Source organism: Lissotriton vulgaris, chromosome 4_2, assembly GCF_964263255.1.
Source record: "Lissotriton vulgaris chromosome 4_2, aLisVul1.2, whole genome shotgun sequence".
Lineage (NCBI taxonomy): Eukaryota > Metazoa > Chordata > Amphibia > Caudata > Salamandridae > Lissotriton > Lissotriton vulgaris.
In genome coordinates, this window is record NC_141692.1 from 23,058,265 (window position 1) to 23,082,970 (window position 24,706).

A 24,706-nucleotide genomic window follows, 5' to 3' on the forward strand; every position below is an offset into this window, starting at 1 on the left:
CCTCCTGAAGGTCAGCAGGTCTTGGGTCTGTCGTAGGCTCAGTGGGAGGGTGTTCCAGGTCTTGGCAGCGAGGTGGGAGAAGGATCTCCCACCGGTGGTTGCTCTTCAGATGCGAGGGACGGTGGCGAGGGCGAGGTCGGCGGAACAGAGCTGGCGGTTGGGGATGTAGAAGGAGAGTCATCCGTTGAGGTAGGCTGGGCCGGTCTTGTGGAGGGCCTTGTGTGCGTGGATGAGGAGCAAGAGACTCCTCCGGAGTGTATGCTGCCTATAATAAATGCCCATAAATAAAGAAATAGTCCTATTATTGCCCTTGCATCTATTCATTGATTTTTATTAAAACATAATTTTATAACCCGTCTGCGGGATGTATTAGACAAGTTTTCTTTATCTTTAAAAAGGAGAGCCACTAACTTTAAGAAGTGCTTTTGGGGAAAACCAAGGGGCGACTGTTATTTTCCACAACATTTTCTAAATGACAGAAAGCGAGGTTAATGGAGTTACACAGGCTGAACCCTCATGTGGTTGAAAAATTACACTGCTTCTTTATAGGAGTCCGCAGCCGCTTTGGCAGGTCCTCCGTGTCGATAAGGTAAGGTTCCTGCCATTGGGTTGCTGAACTGGGAGTATGGTGAGTTGGAGAGTTGTTTTTGACTTCTTTGAAGATTCCTATGAAGGAGAAGTGAAATAACAAGTAAGTAACTTTCCCGTTAGCGTTATCAATGGTACAGTGTTGTTATTGGCAGTAATATCAGTGCTTTGGTATTAAGTGGCTTTGTATCATTAGAGATCAGTGACTCGGTAAATGACCTGTTATCCTTGGGACATGTGGTTCTTTCCTATTCCAAGGAGAAACAAATAAACTATGGAACTTGGGGTGTAAATAATATCCAGAATTCGGAATGTCTACTCTCTGGTATCCCTCACAAAATAAACCATTGAGGGCCTTATGATGATATTAACTTGAATACAGCCAAATAAAACTATAAAAATAGGTTCAGATCCTTCTCCAGATGTCTCTTCTCTACTTAATGAAACTCCCAACATTATAATGATTTAATAAATGTAAGTATATTATGATAGAACCAAATAAAGAGATTAAATGCATTGCATAATTTAAATATTGGAAGGGAACAAAATTAGAAAAAAAGCTCTGATCCTTCACATGTTGAATGTGTGACGTTACAACGCAAACATTTACAATGCATGCCATTACAACGCAGTTTTTACATCACAGCATCCTTTACAACACATGTTTTTACAACACATGCCATCACAATGCATTTTTAGAAACTATATTTACAACGCATACCATTACAACGCATGCCATTACAATGCATACCATTACAACACATATTACTTTTAGGGCCACCATAGGGTAAATGTTGTCTACTGTATGGGTAGAAATTACTATTCCCACTCCAGTGAGTGCAACAGTAGGGTAAGTGTTGGATAGTGTAGAGGTAAAAATTACTATTTCCCATTACTTACCTTATAATGCGTTGTAATGGAATGCGTTGTAGTGATATGCGTTGTAATGACATGCATCATTGTAGTGACATGCAATGTAATGGCTGCATTGTAATGGCATGCGATGTAAAGGATGTTGCGTTGAGATGACTGCATTGTAAAGGTAGTGCGTTGTAATGACTGCATTGTAAAGGTTGTTTCCCGGCCTGGAGTGTTTCTGTTCACAGAATCAGGAATCTGACAGATTCAAAGATAGTGCATCTGCCAAAGACTCAAGATTTTCCTTATGTTTAAGAATTCATTGTAATTCTGATATTGAATGAAAAAAATATTAAACAATGAGGTGCACATCATAAGCAACATCTGAAGACAGCGCTTTAATAAATGTATGCGCATACATGTACCACGCTGTCATTATTATTATGTGCGCTTTACATTGAAAAGGCTTTTTTGATTTGCTATTTTGCTAATAACTTTGACGAATCTGTCAACAAGAAGCTTAGGATGTCTAGCTTAGTTTTGCTATAATAAGTTTCAAGCAGACCCAGCTGGGAGAGTAAAGGGGAGGGCGGAAAGAAGCACTTTTGCTGTCTGCTAAACCAGAAACATCTCCCTGGAATTAATTCAAAATTAGCATAAAGATCTAACTTGACTCAGGCGTAGTGCAAAGCCACTCTTGAGTTTTGAGCAACACCGAGCACTGCGGGGGCATTTGTTGGCTGTTTGAAGGCTTCCTGGAGAACGGCAATATCGCGGGGGTACTGAACTCTGCCCTAGTCCCCTTCAGCACACGGCAGCATTACCTGTTGGTCCCCCCCGCCGCCGCTGCTCCTGACATCTTCGCGGCCGCTGAGAGGGGGGACTACAGGCACCAGGATCCCCTGCGCTCTGATGCAGGCGCACACGCCCACTTCCGCGCCCGGAGGCGCTTGAAAGGCAGGCTGAGCTTTGGTGGAGCGGGGCTCCATTGAAGCAACACCGAGCACTGCAGGGGCATTTGTTGGCTGTTTGAAGGGGGGAAACACCAGGTATGCAAGCGAAATGTCTAGATAATAACACCCCCAAGCCTGCTGTTCGAACAAACCAATACTGTGATAGCTGAAGTCAGGTTAGTACCTAAACTGCCGCTGTATGGGAAATAGTAGCTTATGCCCCGGTCCCAGTATCCGTGTACAAAGTCACCTGAGTGTCCTGGGTTAGAAAAGGTTAATAGGGTGGCCCAGCCCTGCCTCGGACAGTCACGGACGGCCCCGCTCTTGTCCCAGGCTTCTCCCGGCCGTTCTCCAGGAAAGGCAATATCATGGGAGTACTGAACTCTGTCCTAGTCCCCTTCAGCACACGGCAGCATTATCTGTTGGTCCCCCCCGCCGCCGCTGCTCCTGACATCTGTGCGGCCGTTGAGAGGGGGGACTACAGGCACCAGGATCCCCTGCGCTCTGATGCAGGTGCACACGCCCACGTCCACTTCCGTGCCTCCCTGCCCACAGCGCTACTTACTTAATTCCCCAACCGGTTTCCGGTTTCGCTTCTGCTGCCATTTCTGTTGTTGTTGTGCCTCGGAGCCCGCCCTCTCCAACACGCACCCGCCTCCCAGCTGCTCCTCCCTCCCACTGAGTGGCAAAGCTCTCTCCGCCGATTGAAGCGCTGTGACAGTCCTGACTTCGTCAGAAGCGGTCGCTCCCCAAGGCCCCTGGTGTCTTGTGATCAACGCTGTGCCACACTGCTGCCTGACCAACGCTGTGCTGCTCTGCTGACTGCTCTGCTGCCTGGGTATCGTAGCACTGCTCTGCTGCCCTGAATCAATTACATCTCACTGTGCCTGCTCGCATTGACTGACGATTTTACCCTACCTCTAGCATTTGCCCGCTTTGCCCTGACTAGCCCTCGCACTGCCAAATTTTATAATTAAAGTTGTGCTCCATTTCACTAGCGCCTCCCTGCCCACAGCGCTATTTACCGGTTTCCGGTTTCGCTTCTGCCGCCATTTCTGTTGTTGTTGTGCCTCGGAGCCCGCCCTCTCCACCACGCACCCACCTCCCAGCTGCTCCTCCCTCCCACTGAGTGGCAAAGCTCTCTCCGCCGATTGAAGCGCTGTGACCGTCCTGACTTCGTCAGAAGCGGTCGCTCCCCAAGGCCCCTGGTGTCTTGTGATCAACGCTGTGCCACACTGCTGCCTGACCAACGCTGTGCTGCTCTGCTGACTGCTCTGCTGCCTGGGTATCGTAGCACTGCTCTGCTGCCCTGAATCAATTACATCTCACTGTGCCTGCTCGCATTGACTGACGATTTTACCCTACCTCTAGCATTTGCCCGCTTTGCCCTGACTAGCCCTCGCACTGCCAAATTTTATAATTAAAGTTGTGCTCCATTTCACTAGCGCCTCCCTGCCCACAGCGCTATTTACCGGTTTCCGGTTTCGCTTCTGCCGCCATTTCTGTTGTTGTTGTGCCTCGGAGCCCGCCCTCTCCACCACGCACCCACCTCCCAGCTGCTCCTCCCTCCCACTGAGTGGCAAAGCTCTCTCCGCCGATTGAAGCGCTGTGACCGTCCTGACTTCGTCAGAAGCGGTCGCTCCCCAAGGCCCCTGGTGTCTTGTGATCAACGCTGTGCCACACTGCTGCCTGACCAACGCTGTGCTGCTCTGCTGACTGCTCTGCTGCCTGGGTATCGTAGCGCTGCTCTGCTGCCCTGAATCAATTACATCTCACTGTGCCTGCTCACATTGACTGACGATTTTACCCTACCTCTAGCATTTGCCTGCTTTGCCCTGACTAGCGCTCGCACTGCCAAATTTTATAATTAAAGTTGTGCTCCATTTCACTAGCGCCTCCGTGCCCACAGCGCTATTTACTTAATTCCCCAACCGGTTTCCGGTTTCGCTTCTGCCGCCATTTCTGTTGTTGTTGTGCCTCGGAGCCCGCCCTCTCCACCACGCACCCGCCTCCCAGCTGCTCCTCCCTCCCACTGAGTGGCAAAGCTCTCCCCACCGATTGAAGCGCTGTGACCGTCCTGACTTCGTCAGAAGCGGTCGCTCCCCAAGGCCCCTGGTGTCTTGTGATCAACGCTGTGCCACACTGCTGCCTGACCAACGCTGTGATGCTCTGCTGACTGCTCTGCTACCTGGGTATCGTAGCGCTGCTCTGCTGCCCTGAATCAATTACATCTCACTGTGCCTGCTCGCATTGACTGACGATTTTACCCTACCTCTAGCATTTGCCCGCTTTGCCCTGACTAGCGCTCGCACTGCCAAATTTTATAATTAAAGTTGTGCTCCATTTCACTAGCGCCTCCCTGCCCACAGCGCTATTTACTTAATTCCCCAACCGGTTTCCGGTTTCGCTTCTGCCACCATTTCTGTTGTTGTTGTGCCTCGGAGCCCGCCCTCTCCACCACGCACCCGCCTCCCAGCTGCTCCTCCCTCGCCCCTCCCCTTTCACTATCCATATATGACAGATGCATTTGCGTGCAGCGTTCACGCGCAGAGGTCGCGCCCCATGCGCGCCGAAGGTGCGCCAAAGGTAAGCCCGTCTACGCCCGTCCGCGCCTGCACCGCGCCCAGCACCAGACCCCCTGCCCCCGCAAACCGCATTCCTCCCACATAACGTATGATGCCGCCACCCTCCTAGCCCTTAACCACGGACGCACACCACAATGCTACGAAGCTGCCCCTGAACGTGCCCACGGTCCTTTCGCCTGCCACTCCTGCAAGTTCGCCTGCATCAAGACCCACACCAAATCCACGACCCCCAAACAAAGCTCCGACTCTAACCACCTGAAATGCATCCTGCTAAACACCCGCTCGATCCACAGACACGCCAATGAACTCTGGGACCTACTCAACACTGCGTCACCGGACATCGCCTTCCTTACAGAAACCTGGATGAACGCATCATCAGCACCCGACATCGCCATAGCCATCCCGGACGCTTACAAGATAATCCGAAAAGACCGCACCAACCAAACAGAAGGAGGCATCGCCATCGTCCACAAGAACACCATCAGAATCACGACCAGCTTCGACGATAACCTCGCTACCGCCGAACACCTTCACTTCCAGATCCACACCGACCCCAGGACCACACTTAGAGGCACCCTCATCTACAGACCACCAGGAACCCATAAACAATTCAGCGAGACATCACTGACTTCATCAGCCCACATGCCCTCCCCTCCGAGAACTACATTCTACTGGGAGACTTGAACTTCCACCTCGAAAAGAAAAACGACAGCAACACCACCACCCTTCTGGACAACCTGGCCAATCTTGGACTCAAACAACACGTTGACACCCCCACCCATGTAGCCGGACATACGCTCGACTCTATCTTCACCTCCTGCAAACACATCTCCTTTGATCACACCACAGCTCTCCATTGGACGGACCACAGCTGTGTTCACTTCAGCTACAAAACTACCACGATCCACAACCCCCCACAACCTATTCCCCAAAGAAACTGGAACAAAATCACCACTGACCAACTCCTCACATCGCTCAACCAAAACCCTCCCACCCTCTCATCGGACCCAAACGAAGCTGCCACCAAACTCAAACAATGGATCACTCACAGCGCTGACGAATTAGCACCTTTGAAAAATCACCAAACCAAACAAGGTAGCAAAAAGGCCCCCTGGTTCAACAATGACCTTAAGAAATCCAAGAAACTATGCCGTACTCTCGAGAAAACATGGAGAAAAAACCCAACCACTGACAACCTGACCACCTTCAAAGCATCCACCCGCAAACACCACCAATTGATCCAATCCACCAAGAAAGCAGCATTCAAGGATCGACTCGACAACAACGCCCATAATAGCAAGGAACTTTTCCACATCCTAACAGAATTTACCAACCCCACCGCAGCCTCGAACGACATTACTCCCTCCCAAGACCTCTGCGATTCGTTATCCTCTTTCTTCTACAACAAAATCGCCGACATACATAACAGCTTCAAGAACATTTCCAAAGAACAGTCCACTCCACCCACCTCCGAACCTAAACCGCTCTCTAGCAACCTGAGCGCATGGAGCCCAATCACCACTGAAGACACCATCCGCCTAATGAACTCCATCCATTCAGGTTCGCCAACCGACCCCTGTCCCCACCACATCTTCAACAAAGCAGACTCCATCATCGCACCCCATCTCCGTGATGTAATCAACTGCTCCTTCAACTCCGCTACCTTCCCAGAAAGCTAGAAACACGCAGAACTCAGCGCTCTCCTGAAGAAACCCGATCGCTACTGGACAACGGAGAAACAGTTGCCCTCGTCCTACTCGACCGCTCCGCCGCCTTTGACACAGTCTGTCATAGCACCCTCATACAACGCCTCAGCAACGTCGGAATACAAGGAAAAGCCTTGGACTGGATCATCTCGTTCCTCGTCGGGAGAACTCAGAGAGTCCGACTCCCCCCATTCAAATCAGAGGCCACCGAAGTCATCTGCGGAGTACCACAAGGATCATCACTCAGTCCCACCCTCTTCAACGTCTACATGAGTCCCCTCGCATCCATCGCGCGACAACACAACCTCAACATCATCTCCTACGCTGACGACACCCAGCTGATCCTTTCCCTCACCAAAGACCCCAACACCGCCAAAACCAATCTTCATGAAGGCATGAAAGAAGTAGCCGAATGGATGAAAAACAGCCGCCTAAAACTTAACTCAGACAAAACGGAAGTCCTCATCCTAGGGTCATCCCCCTCTGCCTGGGATGACTCATGGTGGCCTTCGGCCCTGGGCACAGCACCCATACCCACAGACCATGCACCTAACCTAGGCTTCATCCTAGACTCCTCCCTCTCGTTGACCAGACAAGTCAACACCGGCTCATCCTCATGCTTCAACGTACTTCGTATGCTCAAAAAAATCTTCCGGTGGATCCCCACCGAAACAAGAAAGACTGTCACCCACGCACTGGTCACTAGCCGAATGGACTATGGAAACACCCTCTACGCCGGAACCACAGCCAAATTACAGAAAAAAATCCAACGCATCCAAAATGCATCAGCCAGACTCATATTGGACATCCCTCGCCAAGCTCACATTACCGGCCACCTGAAAGACCTCCACTGGCTTCCCGTCAACAAGAGAATAACGTTCCGTCTCCTCACCCACGCACACAAGGCCCTCTACAAACTAGGACCCGAATGCCTAAACTCACAATTGTCCTTCTACACACTCACACGCCAACTAAGATCCTCCAATCAAGCTCTCGCCGCAGTACCGCGCATCCGTAGATCCACCATGGGAGGAAGATCCTTCTCCTACCTGGCGGCCAAGACCTGGAATTCTCTCCCCACTCACCTCCGCCTCACACAGAACCACATTTCCTTCAGAAACAAACTTAAAACCTGGCTATTCGATAAATAATGCATCCCCTCCCTCAAGTGCCTTGAGACCCTCTGGGTGAGTAGTGCGCTATACAAATTCTGGAACTTGAACTTGAACTTGAGAGGCTTCTTTTATGCAGTGGACTCTCTCAGAGGGGTCTCTGAGACTCCAAGGCCTACATACTGGATCCTTCCCCAAAAAGGGGAGAGGGAGTGCTTTGGCAAGGGGTGCCATACCATACCTCAGCTGTTAGTGGCTCCCTTGGCTCTGTGGACTCTCTCAGCGGGTTTGCTGCGACTCCAGAGTATAAATATTGGATCTTTCCCCAACAAGGGGAGAAGGAGTGCTTAGTCAAAGGGCACAAACGACAGAGGGCTAGGCAGTGTAGCAGGCAAGGGGAGAGATTCAGGGGAGAGGAGATAGGAGCTAGCGTATTACATGAGGAACAATAATGTTACAAATTTACATCAGTTACAAGTTATATAAATATCAAGAAAAGCATTTAAAGAACATAGGGGACAGGTGAAGGGAGCAAGGAAGGGTAAGGTGATAGGGTAAAGGGGTAGGAGGAAGAAACAATCTACCCAGTTAATCTAAAGAAGAGCAGGGGGCAGCCATTTTAGATAGAGGGAGGAATCCTTAGTAGAGGAGGGGGTCTTGTACTTGACTCAGATGTAACAGGGAGTTGGGCGGCCATTTTAGAGATAATAGAAATGCCAGGAACCGGGAACTTGAAGTCATTCAAGGGGCATCCACCCCAACATCAGCGTGTGGAGCGAGATTCCAGAATGAGGCCTCCAAATCAAACCAGTCCTCGGAGCGAGAGCAGACGGCTCCCAGTGTTGGAAGTGCAAGAGCAAAGATCCCCCAGGCTGCCAAGGGCAAGAGAGACTGTGGGCACCCGAGACTCACCTCAGATGCCCAGAGCCCCACAGCACCTCCCAGTAGTGGATGGAAGAACGCCTTGGACCCAAGGAAGCGAAGACAAGTAATAAGTCCACAGTTTCTCCTTTGTGGGAACCAAGCACCTCCTTTGTAGCACTGACCCTCTTATGGTAGCGAAGCAAAGTAGTCCAAAGCCTACTCAGGAGGAGGACTCTGTGCTAGTAATCACCATTCGCTAGCATGCAAGAATAGCACTATGTAGTAAATTGCCAGGAGGCTGTTAGAAGTCTTCAAGTATTTATTTAAGGTTACATGGCTGAGGAGCCAGAATAATTCAACTGGATCCAACAGTCTTCAGCTCAAGAGTGATTCTAACACATTCTACAGTAACTAAGCACCACTAGAATGCTCTTAAATAAATACATCATCACAGCTTACTACATTACCTTCCCTTCTTAAACAAAAAAAACAACAAAAATAAACAAACCCTATTGGTTTAAAAAAAACGAAAAAGAAAAATTAAACAATAAACCTATAAACTAAATATGAAACATTAACAACAAAACTTGAAAAATTGATCTCTGACCCTTATAGGTTTAACAATAGAACGTGAACTCTTCCTGATCGAATCAGGAACATTTTTCTTATTACAAAGATACTCATTGTTGATTTTAGGTAAAAGCTTCTGATTAGAACAATTAACCTTAGCAACTTTGCTCAAGTTCCACCAAAAACCCCCTTCAATTTGAATAGCGTTTCCAACAATTTTCACAACTATGACAGGACCCCCAAACTTACTCTCCCCTTTGTTGACATGAGTAGATTTCCTTATTTTTACTATGTCCCCAACCTTCAACGTGGTCAATTTTGAACCCCTTTTTGTGTCAAAACTCTCCTTTTGCTTCCCTTGGGTAATAGAAACACCTTCTTTAACCAAGCACATCAACTTTTCCACATCAGATTCATTCTTAACCCACTTGGACAGCCATCCTGGACAGAAAGAGGTACTCAGCTTTCTTCCCCTCATCAATTCAAAGGGAGTAACCTTCGTGGTTGAATGTGGAATAGTTCTATAGAACCATATCATGCTAATAAGTGATTTTAAAATATCACAATTATTGGCCTTAGCCCATTTCACATAATCACCAACAACCCTATTCATTCTCTCAACAAGTCCATTTCCCTGAGGGTGATATAGAGAACTTCTACTATGCTTCACACAAGAGATGGACAAAAAATCTTCAAACTCTTTTGAAATGAATTGTTTCCCATTATCAGAAACAAGAGTTTCAGGAAACCCTTCTCTACTCAGTGTGTGTCAGCGGTTATTTTGCCCTCATTATTATGCTTATTTACGCTGATGCGCACAGCTCAACTTCAAAGGCACTGTAAGATTGCGCATCCCATCTTCTTCTAAGGCACAGCTCACGCAGTTTTTTTCTTTCTTCATTCCACACGCCGATACACACAGCTCATTTGTGTATTTAGCTACTTTGGTTGACACCATTTTTCAAGGCACACTTCACGCAGCTATTTTCTCCATTCCACACGATGATACACACAGCTCATTTGTGTGTTTAGCTACTTTAGTTGATGCAATTTTTTTTTCTGTATATCGTACGCTGATATACACAGCTCACTTGTGTGTTTAGTTCCTTGGTCATTTTTATTGTTTATTCACACTGATGTATACAGCTCCATTCTTGTTGGTAAGAAGCAGTTAAATCAACGTACTTTGTATTAAGTAGTTGTTTATGTTACTGTTTTTTTTTCTCCTTATTATATATTCTTATTTTTTTATCATACCTTTGGGCTCAAACTATGTGTGCTTTACAATCTGTAAATCCTCCTCCTTCCTTTCTCGATACCCCTGGTGAACCTACAATAAGGTGGGAAGTGTGGCATGATGCCTTTGAGACTTACTTAGGAGCTATTGGTGCATCTCGATTTGCTGCTGATAGGAAGAAATATCTGTTACTACACTCTCTGGGTTTTGAAGGGAGATCAGTTTTTAAACATCTTCCTGAACTTCCAGTGGGTGATCCTGCTTTAAACGATGTTTATCTTGAGACTGTTCAAAAACTCAAATTACGCTTTGACAAGCAACCCAGCCTCTTGGTACTCCGGAATAAGTTTTTCAAAAGAAAGCAATCTGACAATGAGGATGTTGACTCTTACATTTCTGCTCTAAGACAGTTAGCTGGTGACTGCAGGTTTGATGATTTCACCGACCAACTCATTAGAGACCAATTTGTGTGCCATTGTAAGGATAAAAATATAAGACAAAAATTGCTCTCCATGGGTGATCCTTCTCTTGATGAAACCATAAAATTAGCCAAGAGCATCGAGATATCTATGGTTTCCCTAAAAGAGATGGAAGAGAAAATTATTGAACCTGTTAGCGCCATTAATCTTAATTCTTCTGTCAAGACGTCTAAGTAGCCTTTAAAGTCTAAGAACGTCAACTCTTCTAAGTCATTTAAATCTAAGTTCAACGTTACTGACTCAAATATTTGTATAAGATGTGGGAATTTATCTCATTCCAAAGGTTCCCGTTGTCCTGCTTCCAATATCACATGTAATTATTGTAAGAAGGTTGGGCATTTCGCTAAAGTTTGTCTCAATTTGAAGGGACAAAAGAATTTCAAAAAGCCTAGAGTATGTATAATTGACTCTGATTCCTCTTCTGACAGTGAAATAGTGTCTGTAGTCACTGATCTTATGCATGATGATGTTGTTGAAGGTGATCCTAAAGACTGTGTGGATCCTATAGTAGATATTCAAGTTGGGTCTAAATGTGTCAAACTACTTGTGGATTCGGGTGCTAAAATAACTATGATTACGCAAAAGCTTTTTGCTGAAACATGGGAAGGTACTCAACCTCTTCTTCTTCCTGACCGCACACCGGTATCTTATGAGGGTCGAAGGATTGACCTTCTGGGCTATTTTGAGGAAGAAATATGTTTCAAAGGGAGGAGAATCAGAGGTAAAATCTATGTTGCCATTAAAGGTCTCAACATCCTAGGGTGGTTCCACCAGGTTCTTTTCAAGATGATTCTGAGGCCAGGAACTAAAGATCAGATTCTTGTTGTTGATTGTCCTAATGAAGTTCAGTCACTTCAAAAGAATAAAGGGATTTAAACACAAAATCATTGTTAAGGAAGGGTCGTTGCCGGTAAAACATAAATTGAGGGGTGTAGCTTATGGTGTGAAGAAGATTTAGACAATGAGTTAAAACAACTATGTGAAAAGGGTGTTATTGAACCAGCTGAATCATCGTTATGGCTTTCACCCTTGGTTGTGGCGAGGAAGAGATGTGGACAACTTCGTGTTTGTGTTGATTTAAGGTCAGTAAATAAAGAAATTTGGGTTGATTTGCATCCCCTTCCTAAAATCCACGATCTTTTCGCTTCTACCAAGGGTGCTAAGTTTTTCACAAAACTCGATCTGGCTAGTGCCTATCACCAGGTCGAACTTCATCGGGAGTCACGTCACCTTACAGCTTTTGTCTCTCCTCTGGGGACGTTTCAATATCGACATATGCTGTTTGGATTAGCTTCCGTTGCGTTGGTGTCTCAACGTGTAATGAGTAACATCCTCAGAGGAGTTGATGGAGTGTTGGTGTTCCGAGATGACTTGCTTATTTTTGCAAAAGATTCTCATTCACATGACTTAATTTTACGTAAAGTGTTAGGTCTTTTTCAAGAGCATGGTGTTGTTCTTAAATTGGAAAAGTGTAAGTTTTTTTGCACAGAGGTGGAATACTTAGGACATATCCTCACACAAGACGGAATAAGCCCAGACGTGGACTCCTAGAGGCCATTTCTAATGCTGCCACTCCCACAGACAAAACTGGTGTGAAGTCTTTTTTGGGACTCTGTGAGTATTACTCTAAGCTCATACCTCATTATGCCAGTATTGTTCGTCCCATTAGCAATTTATTGAAAAAGGGAAGCAAGTTTGTTGTTTCTACTTCTCCCAGATACACATTTCTATAGTCTGATTATTTTTTACCAAATGCAACGTTGCCTTCTTGACTTTCCTAACGTCCACTAATTCTTGCCAGATTTTCTTACTTTTACCATTAACTAGAATAACCAGAGGTTCCTCTTCTACTTTTTCAACGCCAATTGGAAGCATATTGATTTGTCTTAAAATCTAGAGGCAATTAAACAACACTTCCCTTTAATCCTCTCTGTAAATCTGAAGGAGGCAATTTCCCAGTCTTAAGCTCCAAGCGAACAATAGCCTGAAAAGGATGCACACATTGAATCAGAATAGACTCATAGGTATTTAAATCCATTAATTCAGAAGGAATGTCTACCAACTCCAGATTATTATGAACAGCTCTAGCAGGCATTTTATTTTCATTTAATTTATTATAGCAATATGTACAAATACGTTGATCAGAGCCCAAATCAAAACAATTTTCTACCAACAAATAAGTAGCAAAATCCTTCCACTCATTATTATTTATCTTTTCACTTTTTACATATAAATCAACTAATCTAGTCTGATGCTTATGAGTTCGTCGACAACAAACCCAAGAAAAATTAGGCCTTTTACTTGAACTGACTTTAAACTTTATATTTTCATTTTCAAAATTTTCTGTACTTAAAATCTCTTCATTCTCTTCTACATTACCTTCTATTAGTGTACCAATTTCTGTACTGACCTCTTTTTCACCAAAGTAACGAGACTCAATTTCATCACAAATGTTTTTGACATCTAATTCAGTTCCATGCAAAAGAGCACTGTTTAACTGTTTTAGTTTAAGTGCTGGACTTTTTGCATCGTACAACCTTCTCACTAATTTCCTCACTTTATTATGATGCACTGCTAACATCCTAAAATGATGAAAAACACTCTGACATACTTTTCTTGAAAGACAAGCCAATGAATGCCCTTGCAAACCCGTTTTTTCTCTCAGTCTACAAGGATCTAAGTCTTGTAAAATTTTCATTTTTTGTTTCACACTTTTCTTAGTATATGTCCGTAAGAAATTGCAAAACAAATCAATTGATTCCTGTCGAACACTACAAATTTTACTACAATTCCATGTATACACTGGAGCCTTAGGACATCTCCCTCAATCTTCATTTGCTAACACCTCTTCTGTATGTTGAGACACAATCTCTTCTTTTTCAACCGGACAACCATCCTTCACCTCATATGCTCGACCACTGGTGTCAACAGCATGCACCAAATCATTATCTTGAAAGTAACTTTCTTCATTAAAATATGGCTCAGAACTTGAACTATGCTTCCATTCTCCAGAAAAAACATCACAGAAATTAGTTTGATTAATTACTCTCCTCCACTTACATTTTGATTTGAACACATTGATTATCTTATCTAGTGCACAAATTCTATTCATTACTAAACTAAACCATTTATTTTTCACTTTAAATGCTTCATCCACAATCTTAACTATGTTTTTTTTCTTGTAAAAAGCAGTCTTTTTTTTATACGTTTTGATATTGTTTAATAAATTTAAAACAATTCTGTTGTAAAACATTTGTCTACGAATGTGAGAAAATTGTTTACTTCTTGTATTTCTTTGCAAGATATTGTCTCCTTGTACATATCTAACATTTTTAGAAGGATATCCTGTCTTTTTTAAAATTACAGGTGTTTCATTTTTCTTAGGTAAACAACTTTTGTTTGCTTGACATTTGAATAAGTTCCTCAGAAATTTTTTACTTTGCTTAATAGGAGCATTTTTCTTTTTCTCTGAAGATTTTATTTTGGTTGCTTCTTGATTTTCTTTTTCCTTAGACCTTAATTTCCGTTTATAATTTTTATCTGCTCTGGTTTTAGAAGGCATCTTTGTGTTTGTTTGTATAGATGAATATAATCTGCGGAAAACAAAAAAATAACATATTATACACCACTACAAACATATTACATAGCAATTACAATAAGTAAACAATATAAACACTAGGATACAACAAAAGGCTCATTTACATTACATGTGCTTTGCTTTCTGTCAAAAACGATTTTCTAATTAATATTACATTTTGTTTATAAATAGGTGCCCTGTTTTTGGCCTGTAGATACAGAGAAATAATTAGTGCTGAGACTCACATAGTGCTTGTACAGACAGAGATGGTAGATTACATGTAATATCGTACACATGTGCCTCAGATCACACCAAATCTATTGCATTTTCAATGCTAGTTTACCTTGCTTTCATGAAGAAAGCAGTCAGATGTGTCACACATTTGCCATAAATTTAGAATGTTAGCACTCTAGTTGCTCCTTATTTCAAGCTTCACTCACAGTGTAATCTTAGACAGATTAATTGGATTTTAGATATAATGTACCATGCCGGTCACTGCCAACAGTATATGTGACACTGAGGGCGAGATCTATTGCATTTTCAATGCTTGTTTACTTTGATTCCATCACGAAAGCATTCAGATGTGTCACACATTTGCCATGAATTCTGAATGTTTGACATTAATGCTGGTCCAGAGATAGTGTAAAGGTTTCATTGGCATATTTACAAACCACTTGCACAATGTTAGTTATAATTTACTAATTATCCTTATATCTTCTTTATATATAGGTGGCATGTTTTTGACCTGTAGATAGAGAGAAATCATTTGAGCAGAGACACACATACTGCTTCCACAGACAGAGATGGTAGATTACATGTAATATCATGGACATGTGCCTAAAATCACACCAAAACTATAGCGTTTTCAATGCTTGTTTACTTAGGTTCCATCAAGAAGGCATTCAGATCTGTAACATATTTGCAAAAAAAAAATCTGAATGTTTTACATTAATGCTGGTCCAGAAATAGTGTAAAGGTTTCATTGGCATACTTACAAACCACTTCCACAATGTTAAATATAATTTACTAATTAATGTTATGTCTTGTTTATAGATAGGTTGTCTGTTTTTTGCCTGAAAATAATTTGAAATAATATGAGCAGAGACATATATACTGCTTGCAGACAAAGAAATGGTAGATTACATGTAATATGGTACACATGTGTCTAAGATCACACCAAATCTATTGTATTTTCAATGCTTGTTTACTTTGAATCCATCAATAAGGCATTCAGATATGTCACACATTTGTCCTATATTCTGAATGTTAGCACTCTAGTTGCTCATTATATCAAGCTTCACTCACAGTGTGATTTTAAACAGATTAATACGATTTTAGTTATAATGTACCATGTCTATCCCTACAGACAGTATATGTGACTCTGCCTGACATCACAATAATGGGTGAATCAACCTTCAGTCACAGTGTGATCTTAGGCACATAATCAGAATGTTAGATATAATGTACCATGTCTGTCTCTGCCAACAGTATGTGTGACTCTGCTTAAGATCACAGTGATGGGTGAATCAAGCTTCAGTCACAGTGTGATCTTAGGCACATGATCAGAATGTTAGATATAATGTACCGTGTCTGTCTCTACTGGCCAAAAACAGGCCACCTATCTATAAGCATATATATATACCAGACTTTTTACCAAAAAACATTTTGCATACTAAATCGTTGTAAACACAAAGCACAACCTATTTAAATGACCACTACAAAGCAAAGCAGAAACCTAATTCATTTCCAAAATTCATTTCCAATATACACCATACAAAAACACAATATGCTTCTAGACTCTCACAATGTTAACATCTCACACAGCATTGGTGGGGAGATGCATAAACACACAACTATGTCAAAGATTGTGCAAGCAGCTTGTAAATATGTCTCTTTTTTTGTGTATTCTATCTGAATTTATGCCATTTAAAAAATAAAAAAAAATTCCAGCAATGCATCCTTTCACATGGGGCAAGCCCGAACTGAAAGGGCCTACGTCAGTTTTAAATCTGCTGTGAGGCAGGTGCAAAATTTTGACACAACAGCGTCATAAAAGTGACGCAGTGAAATCTCATAGATTTCACTGCATCATTTGTACAACCCTTCTTTGCGTCAATACGCCCCCTTTGCATACATTACACCTGACGCACATATAATGTGGTGTAGAGCTTTACAAAGTGACGCATCTACCTAGATGCATCACTTTGTATATATAACTCAACAAGGTGCAATTTTTACACCACTGCTGTGTCACAAAAAGCGACGCACCAGCGGCGTAAAAGTGACGCATGGTCTCATAAATGAGGCCCTCAAGCGCATCACAGGGAAAAACAATGTAAAAAATTGTAGTAAAAAAAATTATTTTCAGCAATGCATCCTTTCACATGGGGCAAGCTCATGACCTTACCTTATGTAATGTGAGAGATCTTATCACTGTGAAAGTCTACCTTATAAACACACAGCTATGTCAAAGATTGCTTTGTCTGCCTGCATATTTGCAGGCTGTGTGCACAATCTTTGATATAGCTGTATGTTTATGCATCTCCCCACCATTTCATATGGTTTTCTATGTGCTATTCCTATCCCTCTACAGACATTCACTCCTTCTACCCATGCAACAGGTTGCACAATGTGCTTCAAAAAATGAGCATATTTACAACTCCAATGAAACCATTACACAATTTCTAAACCAGCATTGAATCCAATTATAAAAAACAATGTATAAAGAAGACTACCTTATAAACACACAGCTAACATTATGGAAACCGCTAAAAATATAATTCCTTAATTCACAGAGACACATACTATGATACTTGTAAAAAATCTTTAAACTCTCTATCTTTTTTAAAAGAATCATTACTCACCTTTTAAAAATGGTTTAGAAGATGTCAAACAGTGTCAGTCACAGTCAACAGAAATTCTTATACAGAAACTCTGAACAATGCTTCCTTCACTGGGAGCCTTTCAATAATGGCACAGATTCTTTCTGATTTCAGAGCCATATTCTTGCACATAGCCAATAAAAATTGTTCCCCCACAAATTCGAAACCAAACTGCACATTTTAATAGGTTGAAGATTTCAAGACTTTGAAACTCACATAACATTCACCTATCCCCCCAGAGCTCATTCACCAAGTAACCATGGTAACTCCCTCTAAAACCAGCACAGAGTTCACAAGTTCATTTTACTATGTTGCAATAAAATCCATCAAGCCTGCTAAACCTCTCAATCTACTAGCTAATAAAATGCAATGTTTCTTCAAATGACTTTTTCTCAACCATTGAAATGACTTCATTAAAAAAAAGCATTCACCCTAATTTTCAGTGGAGATTTTTTAACAAAGCTCCAATCATTTCTACTTATTCATCTGCACTGATTCTCAAACACTTTTTTATCACAATCAAACTGCCATTTCATTTCCACAACTCATCTGACTAGAAGCACACCTACCTTCACACACCTACCTTCAAAGTGAAAAGAATCTGGTTTGTGGGTCATAGCTACGTCCACTGGGCTCAAAAATACACAACTAACGGAGGTATTTACAATCTTGATTTACCAAATGTGAACATTGTATGGATTGGACAAAGAGGATTGAGGAGTCACCAATTGATACCATTGATAAAATCCTTTATGCATTTACCACACCCTGACCTTATAATTGTGCACTATGGTGGAAATGACTTGGGCACTTTGACTGGGGTTGGTCTGGAAATGCTTTTAAAGGACATCTTTGGGCAATTGATGTCACTTTTTCCAAAAACTGCCTTGGTATTTTCTAATATATGCCAAAGGCAAAAATGGAACAGGTCCAACCAATTTTGTCCACAGATTGAAAAAGCAAGAAAACATGTAAATAAATCTGTTTCTGCTTACCTCAGACTATGCTATGGGTTCCATTTATCACAACAACTTGCCTTACAACATGCAAGACATCTATAGGAGAGATGGTGTGCATTTTACAGATGACGGGAATAGAGTTTTCCTCTTGAATATAAGACTCTGCATTGGTACCTACTTGTAGGTACAAAAAACACCCAATGAACACAACAGCTCTTTTCAGAACTAACTTACCACTAAACACTCTACATTATTTTTTAACTCTATTTTTTTATACTGTTTTTCCCCGTGGTGCGCTCAGGGTGCGCGTACTGGAGAGCGTACCCGGGAACGCACCCAGCGCTTACCCCACAAAATATTTTTTTTAAAAAAACACTTTTTTTGCCCTTCAGGGTCCTTCTAGGCTCCCCTCAGAAAACCTAGGGGGTGTCTACTCTGCCCCCTTTTAATTATATCCCCCTTTCTTTTTCACCTCTTGTGTATCGATTCTACCGAGACACAAGATGGCGGACTCTCCGGACTGTTTAGAATGTTGAGACACCCGTCAAACAATCAGCTTTCCGCTCGCGCACTCCCGTAGCGCGCCGGGTGCGCTTCCTGGTACGCGTACCCATGAGTGCTCGGAGCGCGCCTATAGATATATATGTGGTTTTGAAGGTAATTTTCATAAAAACCACTGGAGCAATTTTCACCAAACATAGCAAAGGCACATCTGCGTACTAGTCCCATCAATTTTGCCAAGTTTGGCGTAATTCCGTTCAGCGGTTCGGGCTTTAGACTTGTCAGACCCCCCTTTTTTCTCAGCCCCCACTTCATGAATCCCCCCGAAACTTTCAGGGAAGGAGCGGAGCGCAGCAAGACCATTTTAAGGAAAATTACAGCCAGATCCCTCAATCGGCGCCAAAGTTATTCCCAATAGAATGTTCGGAATTTCCTATGGTAGCCAATCCTAACTATAACTACCTACTGGCGAGTTAGGATTATTTTGAATAGGGAAATCGCAACATTCTATTGGGAATAACTTTGGCGCCGGTTGAGGAATCTGCCTGAAAATTTCCTCAAATTTGCCTCGCGGCGCTCCACTCCTTCCCTGAAAGTTTGGGGGGGATTTGTCAAGCGGGGGCCGAGATAAAAGGGGTCCCAAAATGTGTTTTCCCCATGTTAATTTCCATAGGGAGGTCGAACTCACTTTTAGCCCGAACGGCTGAATGGATTTCCACCAAACTTGGCAAAATTGTAGGGACTGGTAGCCCGATGTGCCTTTGCTATGTCTCAAGATATGTGCTCCAATGGATTTTTAGTAATTTAGGTTCAAAAAAATATATATATCTATAAGCGCGCCCCGGTACGCGCACCAGGGCGCGAACCAGCGCGCTACGAGCGTTCGTGCTCGGAAAGCTGATTGGCTCTCGGGTGTCTGTCAACATTCCAAACAGTCCGAAGCGGCCGCCATCTTGTGTCTCGGTAGGATCGAGACACAAGAGGTGGCAAAAACAAAGGGGGAAATGACCATAGGGGGGCAGAGTAGACCCCCCCAAACCCCTAGGTTTGATTTGAGGGCCATAAAAGGGCCCCGCGGGGCAAAAAAAAAAATTTCGATTTGCTCAGGGGGATCGCCCGGTACGCGCACCGTTTTAAAAAAATGTAGCTTTTTTTTTATAAATTGGAGGTAGTTCTAAAAACTGTTTTTTTCTTCTTTTTGTTGTTTTATATTTTTTAATGCTTTTTTGAACATTTTGTACTTTTTTTGCCTTTTATGAACTATTTTATATTTTTTTTGTTATTTTTATGGGGAGAAACAAAAAACGGGGAATTGAAAACTGCTCAACTGGAGCATAAAAAAATCAGGAAAAAATTATGGTTTTTTGGGCAATTGTGGTTGTCACCAGCAAGGTTGATGAGCTTTATGCTTTGCTCACCATAGGTGATGGTTTTACCACAAAATATACAAGTGATCTTGAATTGCCCAAACTGGGGTTGTATGTTTGGGACCATCTCCCTTGTCTCCGGTCCCGATGGAGTGGGTTGCTTTCTTTTGGAGGTACTGGGTGAAGATTGGGGAGGGTTTCTGGCCAGTTCTCGGACCTCTACAGCAGCATAGTTGTTAGGATGCCTGCGCTGCATGTGGCCTATCATGGTGTTATTGCCAAATGAGTATTTCTTGTTAGGGTTCCCCCTTGAAAGTTCAGTGTTACAGATTTGGCATGTCACCTTTGGCGCATTCATTTTTTTTGGTCCTTTGGGATGGAAAAAAACTCCCATATAATGTGCTGCTTTGGCCTATATGGGGTATTATCTTCCTCCCCTCCTCCTCCTCCTCCTCCCCCTCCTCCTCTTCTTCATTTCCACCACTGTGGTGTTGTGGTGGTCCTCTTGGTGGTGGTGGTGGTGGTGGCTGAGATGCTCCTGCTGCTGCTGCTACTGAAGCCATTTTTCAGTCCAAAAAGGTGTAGAGAGGTCTTTCAACAGGTCTTCTTCACTCAAAGTACAAAGTGAGAATGAGGAAAAAAGGTGGTGGCTTTCATCATTAAGAAAAAAAAATCTGTCCTGAACCAATGAAAAGTGTTATCTTCAGGTCACATGACCAGGGCTTTCATCATTTGGAAACCAAAACTGTCCTGAACCAATAAAAAGTGTTATTTTTAGGTCACATGACCCGACGCGCTTACGCAACGCGCCCCCGGGCGCGCCCAGGGGCGCGTCGCGTAAGCGCGTCGGATGCTTACGTTGCTTGATCATATGCTTCGGGTGCGTTTACGCTGTGTGTATCACGCGGACGCGGCTACGCGATACGTCACGATGATGTTTTCGTTCGCGGCAATAGCGCTAACGGGACGCTCACCGGTACGTGCCCTGGGGGGCGCCGCAAGACTGCGCTTACCGGTGCGCTCACCGGGACGCGCACCGGAAGCGCTCCAGGGCAAAAAAGAAAAAAAACTTATGAACAATATACATGAAAAAAATAGTATTACATAAATATACAATATAGGATTCATTATAAAAAATATTACATTTCATAGCTATAGACATTTGCTATTAAAAAACCTTTGAAATTCACTGAAAAAAACATAGGTTTGAGGCCCTTTATATAGTTAGGAATTAGCATTTAAAAAACCTATGAAATTGAGTGAAAAACCATAGGTTTCACACCAGTTATAGTTAGGAATTAGCATTTAAAAAAACCTATGAAATTCACTGAAAAAACCATAGGTTTCACACCAGTTATAGTTAGGAATTGGCATTTAAAAAACCTTTGAAATTCACTGAAAAAAACCATAGGTTTCACACCAGTTATAGTTAGCTGAACATTTTACTCTTACAAAACCATTAAAATTCCCACGTTATAGTTAGTTGGACTCACTATAACTCGCCCGCAATCCACTGCTGATGATGTCACATATTACATCATTCATGACATGGTCAGTGACATCACTGATGACATCATCCAGTAACTGTGTGTTTCTGTAAAGTTTAAATATGTTTTACATATTGAAGAATGAGTGGATGTATAAGTGTCTGGATGAAGGATTTAGTAGGTGCATGACTGACTGTATGAGTAAGTGATTACATGTTTCTTACTGAATGCATGGGTTAGTGACTAAACTGTCTGAATGTGTGCATCAGTATGTCTGTTGTTGTATAAGCTGCTGCATGTGTTGATCAGTAGCTATATGAATGGCTATATGGGTTATTGATTGGTTGCCCAAGTATTTGTATGTGAGGCTGAGTGTGTGTGTGGGTGGCTGGGAGGTGTGTGACTCTGTGCATAGATGTGTGAGTAGTTGTTTCACTAGGTGTATGAGTTCAAGAGTGCATGTGGAAACAGCTGTATGGGCGGTTGACTGTGTGTATGTGTGTGTTGGTGAGTGAATGAATATCTCAGTGCTACATGCCCAAGTAAATACATATGTAAAACACAGTGCATGTGAGAGTTGGCATATATAAATGACTATTCATGAGTGCCAGTGATTGTGCAAGTGGCTGTATGGATCAATGTGTACTTGTATCAGTGATTGTATAAGAGAGAAAGTATGTGTTAGTATATGTTTGAATAAGTAAGGTGTTGTGTGTATAACTGTATAGATGATGAAATGGGAGTGTAATTGATTCTTTGCATGACTGACTAGGTGTGTGAGTAACTCCATGAATGAGTGGCAGTGTGTGAGTGTCTGTATAGGTGTATGAGTGCATATGATAGTGTTGTATTGATGAGTGACTGTATGTATGAGTGATTGTATGGGTGAATGAGTGGATGTGTGTGTAGACCTAGGAATCAGTGAGTGCGTATGTAGTAACTGGTATTGGTGTATCAATGGTTTCAAGAATGGTAGTCTGTATTTAAGACTGGGTGTATCAAAGGTTAGATTAGAGCATGAGTAGGTGCATCGTATTATCACATGAATGATGTCATTAGTGATGTGATCACTGATGTCAATTGAGATGTCATCAGTGATGTCATTTGAGATGTCATCAGTGATGTCATTGACCATGTCATGAATGATGTAATATGTGACATCATCAGCAGTGGATTGCGGGCGCATGAGTTATAGTGAGTCCAACTAACTATAACGTGGGAATTTCAATGGTTTTGTATGAGTAAAATGTTCAGCTAACTATAACTGGTGTGAAACCTATGTTTTTTTCAGTGAATTTCAAAGGTTTTTTAAATGCTAATTCCTAACCATAACGAGTTTGAAACCTACGGTTTTTAAAGTGAATTATTAAGTTTTTTAAATAGCTATTTTTCATAGCTATTAATTATTATAATTTTTTTTCAATTATTTAAATATTGTATATTTTTGTAACATACATTTTTCAATGTATTTTTCCTGTTTTTTATTTTTTAACCCCGGAGCGCTCAGGGTGCGCGCACCCGTAAACACATCCTTACACGTAGCGTTAGCGCTATTCCAGCGAGCGACAAAAAATATAAATATGTATTTAAAGTAAATAATAATCCAAGACATTCAGTAGCATACTCATAAAAGTAGTATTTTCAATTTTCAAAAACCGTATTTTGACTCTAAACACATTTCCGAAAATCAAGTAAAACGTCATTCATAAGCGCTGCATAAGCGCCCCCGGAAGCGCCTCCGTAAGCGCCTACGTGCGTGCCGTGTTATCGCTCCGGAGCACGTAGCGTAATCGCGTCAAGCCATGTGACCTTAAAACAACACTTTTCATTGGTTCATAACCGTTTTTTTCCAAATATTGAAAGCCCCCACCCATTTCCCTCACTACCACTTTGAACTTGGAGAGAGCAAGAGCTGTTCCCTGGTTCTTCTGCAGCATCTTGTCGTTTTCTGAAGAATGGCTGGAAGACAGTCAACCTCCAGTGACTCTGATGAAGGGTTTTTGCCTGAGAACCCTCCTCAGCGAAAAATCAAAGAACATTTTTTCTGGAAATTTTTTACCTTTCCAGAAGGTAAAGTGAGGAGTGGTGTGGCTCACTGGTTAGAGGCGGGAGACCCGGGAGCAGAAGTGGGCCGGGACCAGGGTTCAATTCCTGACGCGGCAGGGTCGTGGACTTGGGTCAGCGAACTCGATAATTCTCGCTTCGGTGCCTACTCTAATCAGGGGTCCCACTCGGTAACTCTGGGCATTAGCTTGCCTAATCTCCACAGTGGCCCCATCAACGCCGGGGATGCCTGGCTCCACCTTGGGGACTCCCAGCAGGGACCATCCCACAGGGAAAGCCAGGATGGGTTCCCCAGCATTACACAGCGCCAGGAAACCTACGGGTAGCAGTGCGCTTTACAAGCTCAAACATTAATTAATTAATTAAGGTGAGAAAAACGTGAATGCGGCGAAGGTGTGCTGCAAAATCTGTGGCACCACCTTGTCACGTGGTGACCCAACATAAAAGTACAGCTTTGGCAACGCCACCTTAATCAGGCATGTCGAGAGGAGGCACCCTTAATAACTTTGCGAGGGAGAGTGTCAGGGACCTGGCACGCAATCCCCCACGAGATGGCAGCAGCACCTCCACCAGAGGAGCAACACCCTCTGGAAGAGCAGGAGCCCACTTGATTCCCAATATCCAGCCCGTCTTCAGAGACTTGAAGATCGTCTGCAAGGAGTATGACGAACTGCTCTGCTATGGGGAGCAGAGCATTGAACTTATTGCTCGCAGAAAAGGGGAACACCGCTGCTCCACCCAGCACTTATTTTCCCCCTTTTTTCTGCTCCTGTTGAGCAGTTTTGGATTCCCTGGTTTTGTTTTGATCCCTTAAAAAAAAAAAAAAAGGATAAAATCGTTCGGAAAAAGTTTTAAAAAAATATAAAATCGAAAAAAGAAGAAAAAAAAAGTTGTTTTTAGAACTACCTCCAATTCTC

At 43.0% G+C, this 24,706-nt stretch overlaps 1 long non-coding RNA gene across 1 annotated transcript in view; it reads left to right on the forward strand.

Annotated features, from left to right (window-relative positions):
- Positions 1-2,331: 2,331 nt before the first annotated feature.
- LOC147718167 (uncharacterized) overlaps positions 2,332-24,706 on the forward strand; it is an 85,558-nt gene continuing 63,183 nt past the window's right edge. Inside the window, exon 1 of the long non-coding RNA XR_015295558.1 lies at positions 2,332-2,495. This is a non-coding gene — a long non-coding RNA (uncharacterized LOC147718167). The remainder of the gene's footprint in view (positions 2,496-24,706) is intronic.